At 38.7% G+C, this 20,811-nt stretch overlaps 3 non-coding genes across 3 annotated transcripts; all 3 read left to right on the top strand.

The window, feature by feature from the left end:
- Positions 1–9,405: 9,405 nt before the first annotated feature.
- Trnar-ucu (transfer RNA arginine (anticodon UCU)) lies at positions 9,406–9,479 on the top strand. Its single transcript has one exon. It is a non-coding gene; the product is annotated as a tRNA-Arg (tRNA).
- A 1,732-nt stretch (positions 9,480–11,211) lies between these two features.
- On the top strand, positions 11,212–11,285 carry Trnar-ucu (transfer RNA arginine (anticodon UCU)). The gene has a single exon. It is a non-coding gene; the product is annotated as a tRNA-Arg (tRNA).
- Positions 11,286–12,607: 1,322 nt separating this feature from the next.
- Trnar-ucu (transfer RNA arginine (anticodon UCU)) lies at positions 12,608–12,681 on the top strand. Its single transcript has one exon. It is a non-coding gene; the product is annotated as a tRNA-Arg (tRNA).
- Positions 12,682–20,811: the final 8,130 nt, after the last annotated feature.

Raw genomic sequence — 20,811 nt, 5'->3', positions numbered from 1 at the left:
AAAACAAAAAAAAAAACAAAAAATAAACAAAAAACAAAAAAACAAACCCCCCCCCCCCCCCAAAAACAAACAAAAAAACAAACAAAAAAACAACAAACAAACAAACAACAGAACAAAACAACCCCCCTCCCATGGGCTCATTTTACACCTGATTGCGGTGAGAGAATGTGAGTAAAGAGCCTTTTCCAAGGACTCAACTATGGGCCGCTCTGAACGGGGCTCGAACCCTGGACCTTCTGATCGGAAGACAAGAGTCATACCACTAAACCACATAGCCGCACATAATCTGTTTAAATTAAGAGTCGTTAAAGTCCTGTTTCTATCACTGTACTGCTCATTTGGGAAACAATAAAATATGTTACGTTCTGTTAGTGAAAAATCGGACCTCGCATTATAACTGATGTCTGGGTTCTCAAGATCAAGATATGAAGTGAGTAGAAAAGTGCCAGAAGACAATAGAGAATAAAAATTTTTTTTCCGCGGCGGTGGTGGGGTTTGAACCTGCGACCTTATTGGTACGACAACTCCGCCTGGCAGGTGAGAGCGTGGCTCTACCGTGTGAGCTATCCACGAACACAAAAATATTCGTTTCAAACTCAAAGTCATTTCTAGATCCCTCTCTCACCCACTTCTTGAGATCGCCGATTCGTTCACCACCATCGCGAAATAATTTTGACCAGCAGTTAAGCTTAATAGCCAATATTCTCATCACAAACATATAACATAGAAACGATTGAGACATTGAGTATGCTCCGGTGTATGGGGTGAATTTTTAATTCAGAAAAGTGAGTGGAGCAGGCACTTATGTTGGTAACAACAAGATATGAAGTGAGTAGAAAAGTGCCAGAAGACAATAGAGAATAAAAATTTTTTTTCCGCGGCGGTGGTGGGGTTTGAACCTGCGACCTTATTGGTACGACAACTCCGCCTGGCAGGTGAGAGCGTGGCTCTACCGTGTGAGCTATCCACGAACACAAAAATATTCGTTTCAAACTCAAAGTCATTTCTAGATCCCTCTCTCACCCACTTCTTGAGATCGCCGATTCGTTCACCACCATCGCGAAATAATTTTGACCAGCAGTTAAGCTTAATAGCCAATATTCTCATCACAAACATATAACATAGAAACGATTGAGACATTGAGTATGCTCCGGTGTATGGGGTGAATTTTTAATTCAGAAAAGTGAGTGGAGCAGGCACTTATGTTGGTAACAACAAGATATGAAGTGAGTAGAAAAGTGCCAGAAGACAATAGAGAATAAAAATTTTTTTCCCGCGGCGGTGGTGGGGTTTGAACCTGCGACCTTATTGGTACGACAACTCCGCCTGGCAGGTGAGAGCGTGGCTCTACCGTGTGAGCTATCCACGAACACAAAAATATTCGTTTCAAACTCAAAGTCATTTCTAGATCCCTCTCTCACCCACTTCTTGAGATCGCCGATTCGTTCACCACCATCGCGAAATAATTTTGACCAGCAGTTAAGCTTAATAGCCAATATTCTCATCACAAACATATAACATAGAAACGATTGAGACATTGAGTATGCTCCGGTGTATGGGGTGAATTTTTAATTCAGAAAAGTGAGTGGAGCAGGCACTTATGTTGGTAACAACAAGATATGAAGTGAGTAGAAAAGTGCCAGAAGACAATAGAGAATAAAATTTTTTTTCCGCGGCGGTGGTGGGGTTTGAACCTGCGACCTTATTGGTACGACAACTCCGCCTGGCAGGTGAGAGCGTGGCTCTACCGTGTGAGCTATCCACGAACACAAAAATATTCGTTTCAAACTCAAAGTCATTTCTAGATCCCTCTCTCACCCACTTCTTGAGATCGCCGATTCGTTCACCACCATCGCGAAATAATTTTGACCAGCAGTTAAGCTTAATAGCCAATATTCTCATCACAAACATATAACATAGAAACGATTGAGACATTGAGTATGCTCCGGTGTATGGGGTGAATTTTTAATTCAGAAAAGTGAGTGGAGCAGGCACTTATGTTGGTAACAACAAGATATGAAGTGAGTAGAAAAGTGCCAGAAGACAATAGAGAATAAAAATTTTTTTTCCGCGGCGGTGGTGGGGTTTGAACCTGCGACCTTATTGGTACGACAACTCCGCCTGGCAGGTGAGAGCGTGGCTCTACCGTGTGAGCTATCCACGAACACAAAAATATTCGTTTCAAACTCAAAGTCATTTCTAGATCCCTCTCTCACCCACTTCTTGAGATCGCCGATTCGTTCACCACCATCGCGAAATAATTTTGACCAGCAGTTAAGCTTAATAGCCAATATTCTCATCACAAACATATAACATAGAAACGATTGAGACATTGAGTATGCTCCGGTGTATGGGGTGAATTTTTAATTCAGAAAAGTGAGTGGAGCAGGCACTTATGTTGGTAACAACAAGATATGAAGTGAGTAGAAAAGTGCCAGAAGACAATAGAGAATAAAAATTTTTTTTTTTTTTTCCCGCGGCGGTGGTGGGGTTTGAAACTGCGACCTTATTGGTACGACAACTCCGCCTGGCAGGTGAGAGCGTGGCTCTACCGTGTGAGCTATCCACGAACACAAAAATATTCGTTTCAAACTCAAAGTCATTTCTAGATCCCTCTCTCACCCACTTCTTGAGATCGCCGATTCGTTCACCACCATCGCGAAATAATTTTGACCAGCAGTTAAGCTTAATAGCCAATATTCTCATCACAAACATATAACATAGAAACGATTGAGACATTGAGTATGCTCCGGTGTATGGGGTGAATTTTTAATTCAGAAAAGTGAGTGGAGCAGGCACTTATGTTGGTAACAACAAGATATGAAGTGAGTAGAAAAGTGCCAGAAGACAATAGAGAATAAAAATTTTTTTTCCCGCGGCGGTGGTGGGGTTTGAACCTGCGACCTTATTGGTACGACAACTCCGCCTGGCAGGTGAGAGCGTGGCTCTACCGTGTGAGCTATCCACGAACACAAAAATATTCGTTTCAAACTCAAAGTCATTTCTAGATCCCTCTCTCACCCACTTCTTGAGATCGCCGATTCGTTCACCACCATCGCGAAATAATTTTGACCAGCAGTTAAGCTTAATAGCCAATATTCTCATCACAAACATATAACATAGAAACGATTGAGACATTGAGTATGCTCCGGTGTATGGGGTGAATTTTTAATTCAGAAAAGTGAGTGGAGCAGGCACTTATGTTGGTAACAACAAGATATGAAGTGAGTAGAAAAGTGCCAGAAGACAATAGAGAATAAAAATTTTTTTTCCGCGGCGGTGGTGGGGTTTGAACCTGCGACCTTATTGGTACGACAACTCCGCCTGGCAGGTGAGAGCGTGGCTCTACCGTGTGAGCTATCCACGAACACAAAAATATTCGTTTCAAACTCAAAGTCATTTCTAGATCCCTCTCTCACCCACTTCTTGAGATCGCCGATTCGTTCACCACCATCGCGAAATAATTTTGACCAGCAGTTAAGCTTAATAGCCAATATTCTCATCACAAACATATACATAGAAACGATTGAGACATTGAGTATGCTCCGGTGTATGGGGTGAATTTTTAATTCAGAAAAGTGAGTGAGCAGGCACTTATGTTGGTAACAACAAGATATGAAGTGAGTAGAAAAGTGCCAGAAGACAATAGAGAATAAAATTTTTTTTCCGCGCGGTGGTGGGGTTTGAACCTGCGACCTTATTGGTACGACAACTCCGCCTGGCAGGTGAGAGCGTGGCTCTACCGTGTGAGCTATCCACGAACACAAAAATATTCGTTTCAAACTCAAAGTCATTTCTAGATCCCTCTCTCACCCACTTCTTGAGATCGCCGATTCGTTCACCACCATCGCGAAAAATTTTGACCAGCAGTTAAGCTTAATAGCCAATATTCTATCACAAACATATAACATAGAAACGATTGAGACATTGAGTATGCTCCGGTGTATGGGTAATTTTTAATTCAGAAAAGTGAGTGGAGCAGGCACTTATGTTGTAACAACAAGATATGAAGTGAGTAGAAAAGTGCCAGAAGACAATAGAGAATAAAATTTTTTTTCCGCGGCGGTGTGGGGTTTGAACCTGCGACCTTATTGTACACAACTCCCCTGCAGTGAGAGCGTGGCTCTACGTGTGAGCTATCCACGAACACAAAAATATTCGTTTCAAACTCAAAGTCATTTCTAGATCCCTCTCTCACCCACTTCTGAGATCGCCGATTCGTTCACCACCATCGCGAAATAATTTTGACCACATTAAGCTAATAGCCATATCTCATCACAAACATATAACATAGAAACGATGAGACATTGAGTATGCTCCGGTGTATGGGTGAATTTTTAATTCAGAAAAGTGAGTGGAGCAGCACTTATGTTGGTAACAACAAGATATGAAGTGAGTAGAAAAGTGCCAGAAGACAATAGAGAATAAATTTTTCGCGGCGTGGTGGGGTTTGAACCTGCGACCTATTGGTACACAACTCGCCTGGCAGGTGAGAGCGTGGCTCTACCGTGTGAGCTATCCACGAACACAAAATATTCGTTTCAAACTCAAAGTCATTTCTAGATCCCTCTCTCACCCACTTCTGAGATCGCCGATTCGTTCACCACCATCGCGAAATAATTTTGACCAGCAGTTAAGCTTAAAGCCAATATTCTCATCACAAACATATAACATAGAAACGATGAGACATTGAGTATGTCCGTGAGGGTGATTTTAATTCGAAAAGTGAGTGGAGCAGCCTTATGTGTAACAACAAGAATGAAGTGAGTAGAAAAGGCCAGAAGACAAAGAGAATAAAAATTTTTTCCGCGCGTGTGGTTTAACCTGCGACCTTTTGTACCAACTCCGCTGCAGTAAGCGTGGCTCACCGTGTGAGCTATCCACGAACACAAAAATATTCGTTTCAAACTCAAGTCATTTCTAGATCCCTCTCTCACCCACTTCTTGAGATCGCCGATTCGTTCACCACCATCGCGAAATAATTTTGACCAGCAGTTAAGCTTAATAGCCAATATTCTCATCACAAACATATAACATAGAAACGATGAGACATTGAGTATGCTCCGGTGTATGGGGTGAATTTTAATTCAGAAAAGTGAGTGGAGCAGCACTATGTTGGTAACAACAAGATATGAAGTGAGTAGAAAAGTGCCAGAAGACAATAGAGAATAAAAATTTTTTTTCCGCGGCGGTGGTGGGGTTTGAACCTGCGACCTTATTGGTACAACTCCGCCTGGCAGGTGAGAGCGTGGCTCTACCGTGTGAGCTATCCACGAACACAAAAATATTCGTTTCAAACTCAAAGTCATTTCTAGATCCCTCTCTCACCCACTCTTGAGATCGCCGATTCGTTCACCACCATCGCGAAATAATTTTGACCAGCAGTTAAGCTTAATAGCCAATATCTCATCACAAACATATAACATAGAAACGATTGAGAATTGAGTATGCTCCGGTTGGGGAATTTTTAATTCAGAAAAGTGAGTGGAGCAGGCACTTAATTGGTACACAAATAGAAGTGGTAGAAAAGCCAAAGACAATGGAATAAAAATTTTTTTTCGCGCGTGTGGGTTTTAACCTGGACTTTTGGTACACAACTCCGCCTGCAGTAAGCGTGCTACGTGTAGCTATCCACGAACACAAAAATATTCGTTTCAAACTCAAAGTCATTTCTAGATCCCTCTCTCACCCACTCTTGAGATCGCCGATTCGTTCACCACCATCGCGAAATAATTTGACCAGCAGTTAAGCTTAATAGCCAATATTCTCATCAAAACTTAACATAGAAACGATCGGCGATCTCAAGAAGTGGGTGAGAGAGGGATCTAGAAATGACTTTGAGTTGAAACGAATATTTGTGTTCGTGGATAGCCACACGGTAGAGCCACGCTCTCACCTGCCAGGCGGAGTTGTCGTACCAATAAGGTCGCAGTTCAAACCCCACCACCGCCGCGGAAAAAAATTTTTATTCTCTATTGTCTTCTGGCACTTTTCTACTCACTTCATATCTTGTTGTTACCAACATAAGTGCCTGCTCCACTCACTTTTCTGAATTAAAAATTCACCCCATACACCGGAGCATACTCAATGTCTCAATCGTTTCTATGTTATATGTTTGTGATGAGAATATTGGCTATTAAGCTTAACTGCTGGTCAAAATTATTTCGCGATGGTGGTGAACGAATCGGCGATCTCAAGAAGTGGGTGAGAGAGGGATCTAGAAATGACTTTGAGTTTGAAACGAATATTTTTGTGTTCGTGGATAGCTCACACGGTAGAGCCACGCTCTCACCTGCCAGGCGGAGTTGTCGTACCAATAAGGTCGCAGGTTCAAACCCCACCACCGCCGCGGAAAAAAAATTTTTATTCTCTATTGTCTTCTGGCACTTTTCTACTCACTTCATATCTTGTTGTTACCAACATAAGTGCCTGCTCCACTCACTTTTCTGAATTAAAAATTCACCCCATACACCGGAGCATACTCAATGTCTCAATCGTTTCTATGTTATATGTTTGTGATGAGAATATTGGCTATTAAGCTTAACTGCTGGTCAAAATTATTTCGCGATGGTGGTGAACGAATCGGCGATCTCAAGAAGTGGGTGAGAGAGGGATCTAGAAATGACTTTGAGTTTGAAACGAAATATTTTGTGTTCGTGGATAGCTCACACGGTAGAGCCACGCTCTCACCTGCCAGGCGGAGTTGTCGTACCAATAAGGTCGCAGGTTCAAACCCCACCACCGCCGCGGAAAAAAAAATTTTATTCTCTATTGTCTTCTGGCACTTTTCTACTCACTTCATATCTTGTTGTTACCAACATAAGTGCCTGCTCCACTCACTTTTCTGAATTAAAAATTCACCCATACACCGGAGCATACTCAATGTCTCAATCGTTTCTATGTTATATGTTTGTGATGAGAATATTGGCTATTAAGCTTAACTGCTGGTCAAAATTATTTCGCGATGGTGGTGAACGAATCGGCGATCTCAAGAAGTGGGTGAGAGAGGGATCTAGAAATGACTTTGAGTTTGAAACGAATATTTTTGTGTTCGTGGATAGCTCACACGGTAGAGCCACGCTCTCACCTGCCAGGCGGAGTTGTCGTACCAATAAGGTCGCAGGTTCAAACCCCACCACCGCCGCGGGAAAAAAAATTTTTATTCTCTATTGTCTTCTGGCACTTTTCTACTCACTTCATATCTTGTTGTTACCAACATAAGTGCCTGCTCCACTCACTTTTCTGAATTAAAAATTCACCCCATACACCGGAGCATACTCAATGTCTCAATCGTTTCTATGTTATATGTTTGTGATGAGAATATTGGCTATTAAGCTTAACTGCTGGTCAAAATTATTTCGCGATGGTGGTGAACGAATCGGCGATCTCAAGAAGTGGGTGAGAGAGGGATCTAGAAATGACTTTGAGTTTGAAACGAATATTTTTGTGTTCGTGGATAGCTCACACGGTAGAGCCACGCTCTCACCTGCCAGGCGGAGTTGTCGTACCAATAAGGTCGCAGGTTCAAACCCCACCACCGCCGCGGAAAAAAAATTTTTATTCTCTATTGTCTTCTGGCACTTTTCTACTCACTTCATATCTTGTTGTTACCAACATAAGTGCCTGCTCCACTCACTTTTCTGAATTAAAAATTCACCCCATACACCGGAGCATACTCAATGTCTCAATCGTTTCTATGTTATATGTTTGTGATGAGAATATTGGCTATTAAGCTTAACTGCTGGTCAAAATTATTTCGCGATGGTGGTGAACGAATCGGCGATCTCAAGAAGTGGGTGAGAGAGGGATCTAGAAATGACTTTGAGTTTGAAACGAATATTTTTGTGTTCGTGGATAGCTCACACGGTAGAGCCACGCTCTCACCTGCCAGGCGGAGTTGTCGTACCAATAAGGTCGCAGGTTCAAACCCACCACCGCCGCGGAAAAAAAATTTTTATTCTCTATTGTCTTCTGGCACTTTTCTACTCACTTCATATCTTGTTGTTACCAACATAAGTGCCTGCTCCACTCACTTTTCTGAATTAAAAATTCACCCCATACACCGGAGCATACTCAATGTCTCAATCGTTTCTATGTTATATGTTTGTGATGAGAATATTGGCTATTAAGCTTAACTGCTGGTCAAAATTATTTCGCGATGGTGGTGAACGAATCGGCGATCTCAAGAAGTGGGTGAGAGAGGGATCTAGAAATGACTTTGAGTTTGAAACGAATATTTTTGTGTTCGTGGATAGCTCACACGGTAGAGCCACGCTCTCACCTGCCAGGCGGAGTTGTCGTACCAATAAGGTCGCAGGTTCAAACCCCACCACCGCCGCGGAAAAAAAATTTTTATTCTCTATTGTCTTCTGGCACTTTTCTACTCACTTCATATCTTGTTGTTACCAACATAAGTGCCTGCTCCACTCACTTTTCTGAATTAAAAATTCACCCCATACACCGGAGCATACTCAATGTCTCAATCGTTTCTATGTTATATGTTTGTGATGAGAATATTGGCTATTAAGCTTAACTGCTGGTCAAAATTATTTCGCGATGGTGGTGAACGAATCGGCGATCTCAAGAAGTGGGTGAGAGAGGGATCTAGAAATGACTTTGAGTTTGAAACGAATATTTTTGTGTTCGTGGATAGCTCACACGGTAGAGCCACGCTCTCACCTGCCAGGCGGAGTTGTCGTACCAATAAGGTCGCAGGTTCAAACCCCACCACCGCCGCGGGAAAAAAAATTTTTATTCTCTATTGTCTTCTGGCACTTTTCTACTCACTTCATATCTTGTTGTTACCAACATAAGTGCCTGCTCCACTCACTTTTCTGAATTAAAAATTCACCCCATACACCGGAGCATACTCAATGTCTCAATCGTTTCTATGTTATATGTTTGTGATGAGAATATTGGCTATTAAGCTTAACTGCTGGTCAAAATTATTTCGCGATGGTGGTGAACGAATCGGCGATCTCAAGAAGTGGGTGAGAGAGGGATCTAGAAATGACTTTGAGTTTGAAACGAATATTTTTGTGTTCGTGGATAGCTCACACGGTAGAGCCACGCTCTCACCTGCCAGGCGGAGTTGTCGTACCAATAAGGTCGCAGGTTCAAACCCCACCACCGCCGCGGAAAAAAAATTTTTATTCTCTATTGTCTTCTGGCACTTTTCTACTCACTTCATATCTTGTTGTTACCAACATAAGTGCCTGCTCCACTCACTTTTCTGAATTAAAGGTTCTCAAGATCATGGTATACAACTCTTGGAAATTGAAAACAAAATTTAGAATACCTGATTATGTCCCTTTGACCAAATCTTGAGTTTTCACCACTGGAACTCCACATTTCATCATCTCAAAAGATTTATATTTATATGCTACCATTGACTAAAATTTCATTGGCTGGTTAGCTCAATCGGATAGAGCGATACCCTTCTAAGGTAGATGTTATGGGTTCGAGTCCCATACCGGCCTTCATTTTTGTTTCGGTTTTCGAAAGTTTATAATAAAAATACATACATAGATAGTATAAGATGTTTGAGAAAAGTTCAGGATGTTTAGTTTAAGCACAGAATGCCAAAATTGACAATCTTAAAAATGAAATTCATAAATCTCAAATTTTAAGTAGGGATATAATTTATACAACAAAAGGCAACTAAAGTAAAATAAATGCATTTAAAAAGTAAAATTGTTTTTAAATTCTCGAAGGACAGGATTATATTGCGAAAATCGCTTTGGACACAAACCCTACTTCAGCAAATACCAAAAGCCATTTTTGTTTTTGTTTGAATTTTAAGGGTTTGACCCAAAATGTTATCATGCTCTTTATTTGCTCAATCTTATAAATTCCGAACATCACGTATCCAGATACTGTCAAACCACGCCAATACATTCACGACAGTATAACAGATGGCTGTCATTCTTTGTGAGATAACTGTTTGTGATTTTTAAAGAGAAGACTTGTAATTATTTTCGCCCATATCTACATATTTTATGATTTATATAATATACTAAACAAAACAACATCATCAACAAAAAACAAAACAAAAACACAAAAAAAACAACAACAAACAAACAAATTAAAAAATACAAAAAAAAACAAAACAAACAAACAAAAAAAAAAAAAAAAAAAAAAAAAAAAAAAAAAAAAAAAAAAAAAAAAAAAAAAAAAAAAAAAACAAAGAAATATTAAAAAGCCAAAAACAAGCAAAAACGAAAAAAGAAAAAACAAAACAAAAACAAAACAATAGAATAAACAAACAAAAACAAAGACATGAATACAAAAAAAAAAAAGGATTAAAAAAAATAATTATAAGAACAACGCAAAATAAATTAAATATTTCACAGATTAAATCAATCAAACAAACAAATCAACCAATAAAAAATTAATAAAAAACACAAAACCATAAATAAACAAACCGACCCGCCCCCCCCCCCCCCAACAAAAGAACAAAAAAAAAAAAACCCAAACAAAAAACAACCCCCACCCCCCTAGTGTAAAATGATTTAAGCAAACCAACCCCCCCCCCCCCCCCCCACAAGAAGAAAAAAAAAGAAATAGAAAAAGGAAAGGAAATAAATTAAAAAACAAGAAAAAACAAAATTAAAAGAAAAGAACAGAACAAGCAAACAGTACAGATGCATTCACCGTAAGTGAAAATTCTTGGAACTTCAATTCAATCCATGTGTATTTGCAGATCTGGCTAATAACCAAAATCATTATGGGCTCATTGTTGTAAATTATTATACTCTCAAACCAACGCATAACATGGTCCATTACAACAATGCTAAATCAAGGCCATAATTTCAGACGGCTATCAAACCTGCAATAAATATGTTCACCTAGATTTCGATTTATTCCTCGATGAAATTCATTTATATGTTGTTGAGTTCACAGTCGTCAAAGGCCTATTCGTATAATTGCAACTGTTCACTTTGTGTAAGCAATAATATTATAATATTATTATAGTGTAACCTGAGTGAAAAATCGTACCGCGAATTTTAACCGCTGTCTCGTTTCACAATATCATGGTATACAACTCTTGGTAATTGAAAACAAAATCTATAATACTTGATTGTGTCCCTTTGACCAAAGATCGTAAAATATCGTAAGTTTATTTTTCTTGTGATTTTCACCACTGGAACTCCAGATTTCATCATCTCAAAAGACATATTCATTTATTCTATCATTGACTATAGTTTCACCGGCCGGTTAGCTCAATTGGATAGAGCGATGCCCTTCTAAGGTAGATGTTATGGGTTCGAGTCCCATACCGGCCTTCATTTTTGTTTTGGTTTTTGAAATTTAAATAGTTTTCTAAAAATTATATACACAGTATTAACAAACAAAACGCAAAACAAAACAAAACAAAACAAAGCAACCCCCCCCCCCCCCAAAAAAAAAAAAACAACAACCAACAACTAAACAAAAAAAAAAAAAAAAAAAAAAAAAAAAAAAAAAAAAAAACAAAAACAAAAACAAAAAAAAAAAATAAAAACAACAAAAAACAAGCAAACAATTTTTTTAAAAATCAGTTTTTATAGAGCGCAATGTCCACTAAAGGCGCCCAGAGCGCTTTACTAAGGGTTCCTGATCAACAACAACACGTAACACGTAGAACGAGACATTACGTCTATTATGCGATATTACAATTTTTTCAGAGACAAAGGCCAGGTACTCATTTTACACATGAGTACAGTGAGAGAATGTGAATAAAAAGCCTTGTCCAAGGACTCAAATGTGCACCTAGTGAGGCTCGAACCCAAGACCTTCCGATCCGAAACCATACCACAAGACCACATAGAGCTATATTATGAAAAAAGTTCAAGATGTTGAGTTTAGGCACTACCATCAAATTTGACCATTTCGATTAATTAAAATCAACAATCTCAAATTTTAAGTAGAGGTAGAATTTATACAACCAAAAAAAAAAAAAAAAAAAAAAAATCGAATATGAAATAGAGGAATTTCTGTAGATTCTCTAAGGACTGGAATCGACGTGTACAATATACATGTCTGGCATCCGAACCCACTTACTTATGGGCCTGGTTTAACATTGTTGTAATGGACAATATTTTGCGTCATTTTTTAAAGATTTCCATTACAACAATGAGCCCCATAAAGAATTGGGTTATCAAACCTACAAAAAATGTGTTCGTCGACCGGAAAATATAACTAAAACTGTTTTGGTTAAGCACTACGTCAGCCAGCTAAATCAAAGTGTTCTCTTTTCTTTGTTTGAAGAACAAGGGTTCTATGTTTTTCATTAAGTCAATCTTTTAAGTCCCTAACTGGACGTCGCCTGATACTCCCAAACCACACTAATACATTCACCACAACCTTATAATTGATGCTTTGCGTTTAGGTAAATCGCTCACATTCATCCGAATTGTAACCGCTGTCGAGTTTCAGAATATCATGGTATTAAACTCTTAGTGAAAAAAAAAAATTAAAATACTTGATTATGTCCCTTTGACCAAAGATCGTTTACTAAATTGAAAATCGTTCACCTTATTATTCTTTGGTTTTCACCACCAGAACTCCAAATTTCATCATCTCAAAAGACGTGTTTATATATGCTGCCATTGACTATAGTTTCACCGGCCGGTTAGCTCAATTGGACAGAGCGATATCCTTCTAAGGTAGATGTTATGGGTTCGAGTCCCATACCGGCCTTCATTTTTGTTTTCTAAAAATACAGGCATAATACAAACTATTTTTATATGAAAAGTCAAGATGTTTAGTTAAGGCACTGAATGTCAAAGCCAAGAACGATAAAAGTTTAATGAAAATTACTCATAAACATGGATGGCAAAAAACAATAACAAAGACCTGAGTGAGTAGGAAATTGCCAGAAGACAATAAAGAATACAAATTTCGCAGCGATGGGGGCTCGAACCCGCGATCTTACTGGTACGACAACTCCGCCTGGCCGGGGAGAGCGTAGCGCTACTGTCAGAGCTATCCACCACTCCAATCTTTACTTTACAATCAGGGCAGCGCTTTATAATGGATTCCTGGCGAACAACAAAGTTTAAAACCTGCGAAATTACATTTTTTCCCCCGACAGACACAGCGCTGTTAACGGCCAAGTACTTATTCTACACCTGAGTGCTCGAGAGAATGTGAATAAAAGGCATTTTCCAAGGACTCAACTAATCGCCGCTCAGAACCGGACTCGAACCCAGGACCTTCTAATCCGAAGGCGAGTGTCATATAACAAGACCACTTGAATGATTTCTGGTCAAAATGATTTTAAATTGAAAAAAAAAAAAAAGGATTTGCACGAGTAGACTTATTTCACCCAAGTTCTCTTCTCTTGACACTTGACCTTCGCGCACTCTTTTCAGTACCATCTATAAATTATAATGATAAAAAATAGTAGCACAGTAGTGATGTGCCATATGCTTCACGAGTGACCTTGTGTCCTTAGTAGAAAAAAACCCCCCAAAAAAAACAAGAGATGTGGCCTTGGACACAGTAAGGGTAAGGTTGTAGGAATTATTATTTTCGCGGTCACCACCATGATAATGGTCACGCCATTGATTGGTCGAAACATGACAATCTGTATGGCATGTGTGTATGTGTCTGTGTATATGTGTCTGTGTGTGTGTGCGTATGTGTGTGTGTGTGTGTGTGTGTGTGTGTGTGCGTTTGTTCTTTTCCCCTCCTTTTCATTCATGCATTTTCTTCACCTTCCGTATTCTTTCATAAAATAATAGAGATGAAAAGAAGTGGTTGTGATGGTGATGGTTTAGCGAAGTGAAAATGGTTTAACTGTTTCCGGGGAGCGATGGAGGATCTTTATCCCACGGTCATTGAGAGTGCATAATATAATTGCCACGTGATATACAAAAATCACGCTTTTTTTTTTGCTTTGCTTGATGCTTTCTTGTTGTTGTTGTTGTTGTTGTTGTTGTTGTTGTTGTTCTTCTTCTTCTTCTTCTTCTTCTTCTTCTTCTTCTAGTTCTTCTTCTTCATCTTCTTCTTCTTCTTCTTCTTCTTCTTCTTCTTCTTCTTCTTCTTCTTCTTCTTCTTCTTCTTCTTCTTCTTCTTCTTCTTCTTCTTCATCATCATCATCATCTTCTTCTTCTTCTTCTTCTTCTTTCTTCTTCTTCTTCTTCTCTTCTCTTCTTCTTCTTCTTCTCTTCTTCTTCTTCTCTTCTTCTTCTTCTTCTTCTTCTTCTTGTTCTTTCTTCTTTCTTCTTGTTCTTCTTGTTCTTCTTGTTCTTTCTTCTTCTTTTCTTCTTGTTCTTGTTGTTGTTTGTTGTTGTTGTTGTTTTGTTTCTTCTTCTTCTTCTTCTTCTTCTTCTTCTTCTTCTTCTTCTTCTTCTTCTTCTTCTTCTTCTTCTTCTTCTTCTTCTTCTTCTTCTTGTTCTTCTTGTTCTTTTGTTCTTCTTGTTCTTCTTGTTCTCCTTCTTCTTCTTCTTCTTCTTCTTCTTCTTCTTCTTCTTCTTCTTCTTCTTCTTCTTCTTCTTCTGCTTCTTCTTCTTCTTCTTCTTCTTCTTCTTCTTCTTCTTCTTCTTCTTCTTCTTCTTCTTCTTCTTCTTCTTCTTTCTTCTTCTTCTTCTTCTTTTTCTTCTTCTTCTTCTTCTTCTTCTTCTTCTTCTTCTTCTTCTTCTTCTTCTTCTTCTTCTTCTTCTTCTTCTTCTTCTTCTTCTTCTTCTTCTTCTTCTTCTTCTTCTTCTTCTTCTTCTTCTTCTTCTTCTTCTTCTTCTTCTACTACTACTACTTTTTAACATCTGAATCACCTCGACCACACACCCTATTGAGGTGATGGAACCAATGTATTCATTCAAGCATGTTAACAAATCATGAACTAGACTCCACAGAAATCTACCCTGTATTCTATTTATGTGCTGCTTTTTTTGTTCTTGTGGCATTACAATAGGTTTTTAACCTGAAGGTCCTTGGTTCCAGTCTTTATGCGGGCTGAGCAAAGTTGAATCCTCGGAGAAAGCTCTTTATGAACTAAATATCTGACCGTGTTCATAAATAAATATCTGATTGGGCGGTAACACCACTGTCTCTGTGGAAAATAATACGGAGTGGCTATTCGTCAGTACTGACCCCCAGGCGCTGGCACCTGCGGGTCAGTACTGACGAACAGGCACCGGCGTCTGGGGGTCAGTACTGACTAATACTATTACTATTACTAGTACTGATGCCAATTGGTCAGTTCTGACCTGGCCACGGGCGTTGACGGTACCAAAATTATGGAAAAATGCCATTTTTAAAAATAACTTGCTCTACGACAAATAAATCAGCATTTCCTGTCCCATACTAGTCGCAGGGAAGCCCTTGTTTTCACTAAATCTTTTTGTCGGTTTACGTGAGATTTGTTTAATAAATATATCAATTAATTAAACAAGTGAAATTGTCCAATCCTGAGAAAAAGACCAAATTTGGTGTTGAAACGCCAAATTGGAAGCCCTATATTTCGGTTCATCCAACGCGCATGCTCACTGCACTGATGCGTGGCGCTAGAACTGAAAGTGAAAGCTCTTTCATTGTCTCGTCTTTCTTCATTCCTGTCATTTGAAATTCGGCTTGCTCGCATCTTACTGAGACAGGAAAAGTAGAAAACGGTAAGGGCTGCCTGAAGCCGGTGATCGTAAAATACTAACGAAAGAGTGAAAATGAAAGGCTTCGTATGGGAACAAAACAGACAATGGACGTTTCGGGTACAAACCCTTCATTAACACAACAATACACAAATAAACGTGGAAAACAAATAAAATATAATGAAAAATAACTTTGTCGTCTGTACTCAATGGTGGTTGAGGTTGCAGTATGAATGAAATGTCAGCGTGGGTAGAGGATAGGGTGCCCCAGGGGGGTGATCTGATTGATAACAAAAGGTCAGCGTCAGGGAGCAGAATCTTCCAGAAAATAATGGAAGATAAAAGACATATAAGTAGTAGTAGTAGCAGTAGTAGTAGTAGCAGTAGTGGTAGTAGCAGTAGTGGTGGTAGTAGTGAGTGGTAGTAGTATAATAGAATGGACAAAGTATTATAAAAGAATCGTAACAGGAAATATTAGAACACATTTTCCTCTATTTTTCTTTAAATAAAGCTATAACGAAAATATACGGGGAAAAAAAACAATAAAAACAAAATAACCCAAAGAAATAGAATGGACAACATAAAATAAAATAGAATCTTAATGTGGCTTGAAATAACGAGTCATATCGTTGCCCCAACGGCATCTAACGCGTTAGAAATCAAACTTATCTAGGTGACCAAGTGTTACTGTGTGCCATCGGATAAGTTGGCCTGAGAGCCTGGAATTTTAATTGTTTTTTTTTTTTTTAATGGTATACTTTTGGAAGTGACGAATAAGTGCGAAGAGGTCTTTGCACTGACGAACAGGTCCGATGTTCGTCAGTGCTGATCAATGGTGGGCGGTGGCACAGACCGAAGAGAGGTTGTCTGTGGGCGGTGGCACCTGTTGTTCAATACTGACCAATAGACACCAGGTTATTGGTCAGTACTGACCTCCAGGCACTGGCGTCTGTTCGTCAGTACTGACCCGCATGTGCTAGCGCCTGGGAGTCAGTACTGACCAATAGCCCTAGCCAAAATAATATGCCTTAATATCTCGTCCTACAAGTTCGCTTGGGACCTATTGTAAAGCACTTTTAGCACATCAATTGGATATTGCACAACACAATAGTATTGTGGTGTTCAGGTTTATACAAAATATAAAACAAACAAACAAAATAAAACCATTAAAACAGTAAAGCAACAACAGCAACAACATAAAAAAATAAAACAACAAAACACAAACAAACAAAGAAAACAAAAAAAAAAAAAAAAAAAAAAAAAAAACAACAAAAAACAAAAAAAAAAAAACAACAAAAAACAAACAAAACAAAAACAAAAAAACAAAACAAAACAAACAAAAACGAAAACAAAGCAAAAAGAAAAAAAAAAACAACAAAAAAACATATCACCCTTCCCCCCTTCCCCCCTCTCAATAAAACATGCCACATTATGATTCAATATGTAACTTTTCGTTGTTAGTTCTCCTGTGGACTAGCTACATATTTCCAAGGAGTTTAGAACAGAAAGAGAGGAAGTTGTGACGTCACGAATTTTGCTTCCCAATACACGACAATAGGATGCAACTTATTTGTGTTAGACACGGTGAGTTCAATAACCGAAATAATAGTATTTCATAAAGACAACTAAAAATCAGCCCTCAGTAAACGGAAGGGAAGGGAAAGGGGGAAAAGAATGGATGGAAAGAAACGTAAAAAAGATATGTTAATTGATATTCGATACCTTGGTGAAAAGAGGCGCCCTAGGCACGAATTCCTTACTTTAATAAACACATTTTTTCTCAATTTGGCAATAAAACCTGAAATTATTCAAATATCAAATAACGCAATAATGAAACTGTTTCTCAACTTGTCAAAAAGTCTTAAACATGAGACTTCAATGCAGTCTCAGGATTAAGACTTTTAAGCAAAATTGAGAATCATTTCGATTGATCGATGTTTGACGTAAAATTTCTCTGGCCAAAAAGAAAACAATCGCGTTTCGTCAAAGTATGACAAACTGGTTTAACAATAACGAGATCGTAATCTTCCAGCGATATCAATTTTAACGAGCATCGGGCGTTAAGGAAAATCAATGCTCGTTATCATTTTGTTTTTAGAGAGGGAGAGAGAGAGAGAGAGAGAGAGAGAGAGAGAGAGAGAGAGAGAGAGAGAGAGAGAGAGAGAGAGAGAGAGATCATCTTTTGTTTAATGTCTACACACGAGTAACCTCGAATGTATCATATCAGTGAGATGCAAGAAACACACCGCGTTTCTTATTGAAGGGATTGATAAATGGTTAATGCTTTGTCCATGGATCCATATGGTTGCAGGTTTGTAGTACTGCAACAATGATGATTTCTAGCCCGTTGTCGTCAACGTAATTATACATATTTCTGAAAGGCGCGGGGAGAGGGGTGTAAAATCTGAAAGAAAGTGCTGGCGTCCTATCCAAAGGCTGGAAAGTAATTTCTATAATTCGTTCGACGCTCCAAAAGTATATTAAGGACAAGGTATTTAACTCAACATATGCTTACTTCATGACGCTTTGTAGGTTCAATATTTTGAAAATAAATAGATTTTTACTCTAGATCTTATACACTATGACTGACGATTCCCCCCCCCCCCCCCCCCCCCCACCCCCACCCAAGTACAATGTGTTTTCAACATAAAAACAGATCAGACCGAGCGCCTGCCGCATGCGAAGTCCTGAGCTGCGAACTGACCGAACCATTACGCATACCATCTAATTATCATTGCCGATTGCCAATCTCATTGCATGCCGCATTAAAGGCTCACGGAAAAATGGACCGCGTTTATTTCTCTCAAGGGAGGAATTTCAACATTTTCTTCATTCCCGTGACGATACTGTTTGTAAGAGCACCATACCTAATGGCCATAGGAATTATTCAAACACCTATCGTTAGACCTGCATGCAAACCCACAAAACACTTTTCTTTTCATTTTGGTAAGAAAACGTTTGCCCGAAAATATATTCTGATAAGATGGATTGGTGGTTAGTTCATACAGTAGAGCCACGCTGTCCCCGGCCTTGCGGAGTTTTCGTACGAGCAGTAAGGTCGCCAGTTCGAGCCCCCATCGCCGCGAAATTTTTATTCTCTATTGCCTTCTGGCACTTTCCTACTCACTTCATTTCTTGTTATTCTGATGAGGTGAGCTCTAACTTTATAAAAACTCTTAAACCTGAGATTTCTTTGCAGTATCTGGTACAAAAGTTTGTTTTTCAATTAAATAGTCATCGATCTTTGAATTATAAGTTAACGGGCCAAACGGAATTGTTGTCAGTGTGCAGAACAGGTTGAAATAAAAATTCGTAGCTTCCAAGGTAGAAAAAGAAGAAGAAGAAGAAAATCACCTTAATAGAAATAGCTTTAGAAATAAATTATTTGCCCTCAGCAAAATGTGCTCCAAATCCATTTCAAAGGAGCAAAGGAACTACACTTTCCTTTTCAACAAGATTTATTGAGTCAAAGAGGCGAATGTAGTCCTGTGACTGGAGCCAAAAAATCGTATTTTTACGAATTTTTCGTGGCACTATGCAGGTCTGTTGCAGAAGAAAAAAAATCGTCACTGTTAGTTCAGGTTTAAGAAAGCGTTTGTGTCGAAAGAAATTAACATTATAATATTATATAACTTTGACGCCAAGACAGCTGCATCTTACAATGCAACGACAAAATACCTAATTTATATTTTTCATCGATACAAGTGTCATCTCCTCACGATGTGCTAAGCATTCCTAGACAAGTTGTGTGACGCAGGCCACTTACAAATCACGTTTATGAGTAAAATAATAATATATATTCTTATCAAAACACGTTATACCACGACCAATTACAGACGAGCTCAGAGGGGAAAAAAATTATAAAAATCATTACTTTGTTCTTAATGAACTTTTTAAAAAACCAGTCTCCGCTTATGCAGATTTCAGCATCGAACAGCGGAGAACGTAATATAATAAGCCTGAAGAATAAATAAAGAGAATGAACAATAAACAAAAAAAAAAAAAAAAAAAAAAAAAGAACAAAGCAAATAGATACACACGAAACATTAACCTTCACACAGGGGCAAAATACGGGCTCTTCTATTTATTGCTATTTTTGGAAGATGTTCATGATTTTGTTTATGTTACCAATAGGGTGAGAAAGATAACAATACTATTTTGGGTTGTAGAGGTCCACCCTCCCCCAACTCACGTACAATCACAAACACATACACGCATACATATCTATATTTCGCCCATTAATGCCAAGAGCAGGTCGTAATTGTATAAGGCTCTCTTTCTTATCTGATAAGAAGCAAGCATTAATTACAAACGAGAAATAGAGACTTGTTGGTCTTCTTATAACTGCCTTTAGCAGACGTTGAAATAATAGATGAGAACAAGAGAGTGATTGAGAATTAGGATTTATTAAACTTTTAAAATACAAAATAGTAGAAATCAGTGAGAGGTCAAACGAGGCACTTTAATCTCGACAAGCCGTATTTTCAGAAAGCAGAGGACTGTACAATAATATAATTTATCAAACTATCTACAAAAGATATAAAATATGACCGTTTGGAAGACAACCAAAAGAAAAGAAAAAGAACAGAAAAGAAATAGATACCATTTTTTTTTCTCATCTCAAGGCATAAAATAATCTAGACCAGCATGCAACTTGTCTTGATTCTAAGCCATACTTGATCGATATTCTTTTTGTAGAAAGGTTCGACAACCATTTTCTATCTCCCAGCCAATTTTGACAAGTGGGTGGTAATGAGACTACACGAGAACCGACGACAATTGAAGAGACTCTGAGAGTGATAATGCCTTTTATGTTGTTCTTGGAGAATTTCCATCTTACCCTGCCCATTCACGGACGGTCGCTGGTGAAGCACGTAGTCTTTCGTACTATTGTGGATACTGGAAAGATAACGGAGCCTGTTAAGGAGGTGACAAGTGTCAAAAACGCGGTGCTTACCACAGATAACACCGAGGGCTATTGCGGTTTAAATGTGTACAAAAGTCCAAGGTCGTGTAAGCATGACATATTATGGAGTTCTGTTATGATTGACGTATGCAATGTTATTGTATTGATTGTAAACGTTTGATTGTCGAACACGTCTGCAGACTATTACTTTGTGATGACGTCAGCCAAATCCGTTTTCAATAACACTGAGTCCAGTTAATTGTGAAGTTTGGGTCAACGAAAGAAGTTTATGAGTTCAAAATCATCATCTTCAGTGTTGTTGCTATCGTCGTTGTT

This window comes from Berghia stephanieae, chromosome 2 (assembly GCF_034508935.2).
Source record: "Berghia stephanieae isolate SIO BIC M18660-M18661 chromosome 2, UCSD_Bste_1.3, whole genome shotgun sequence".
Classification (NCBI taxonomy): domain Eukaryota; kingdom Metazoa; phylum Mollusca; class Gastropoda; order Nudibranchia; family Aeolidiidae; genus Berghia; species Berghia stephanieae.
Note: the sequence above shows the minus strand (reverse complement) of the source record. Positions and strands in the feature narration are given on the sequence as shown.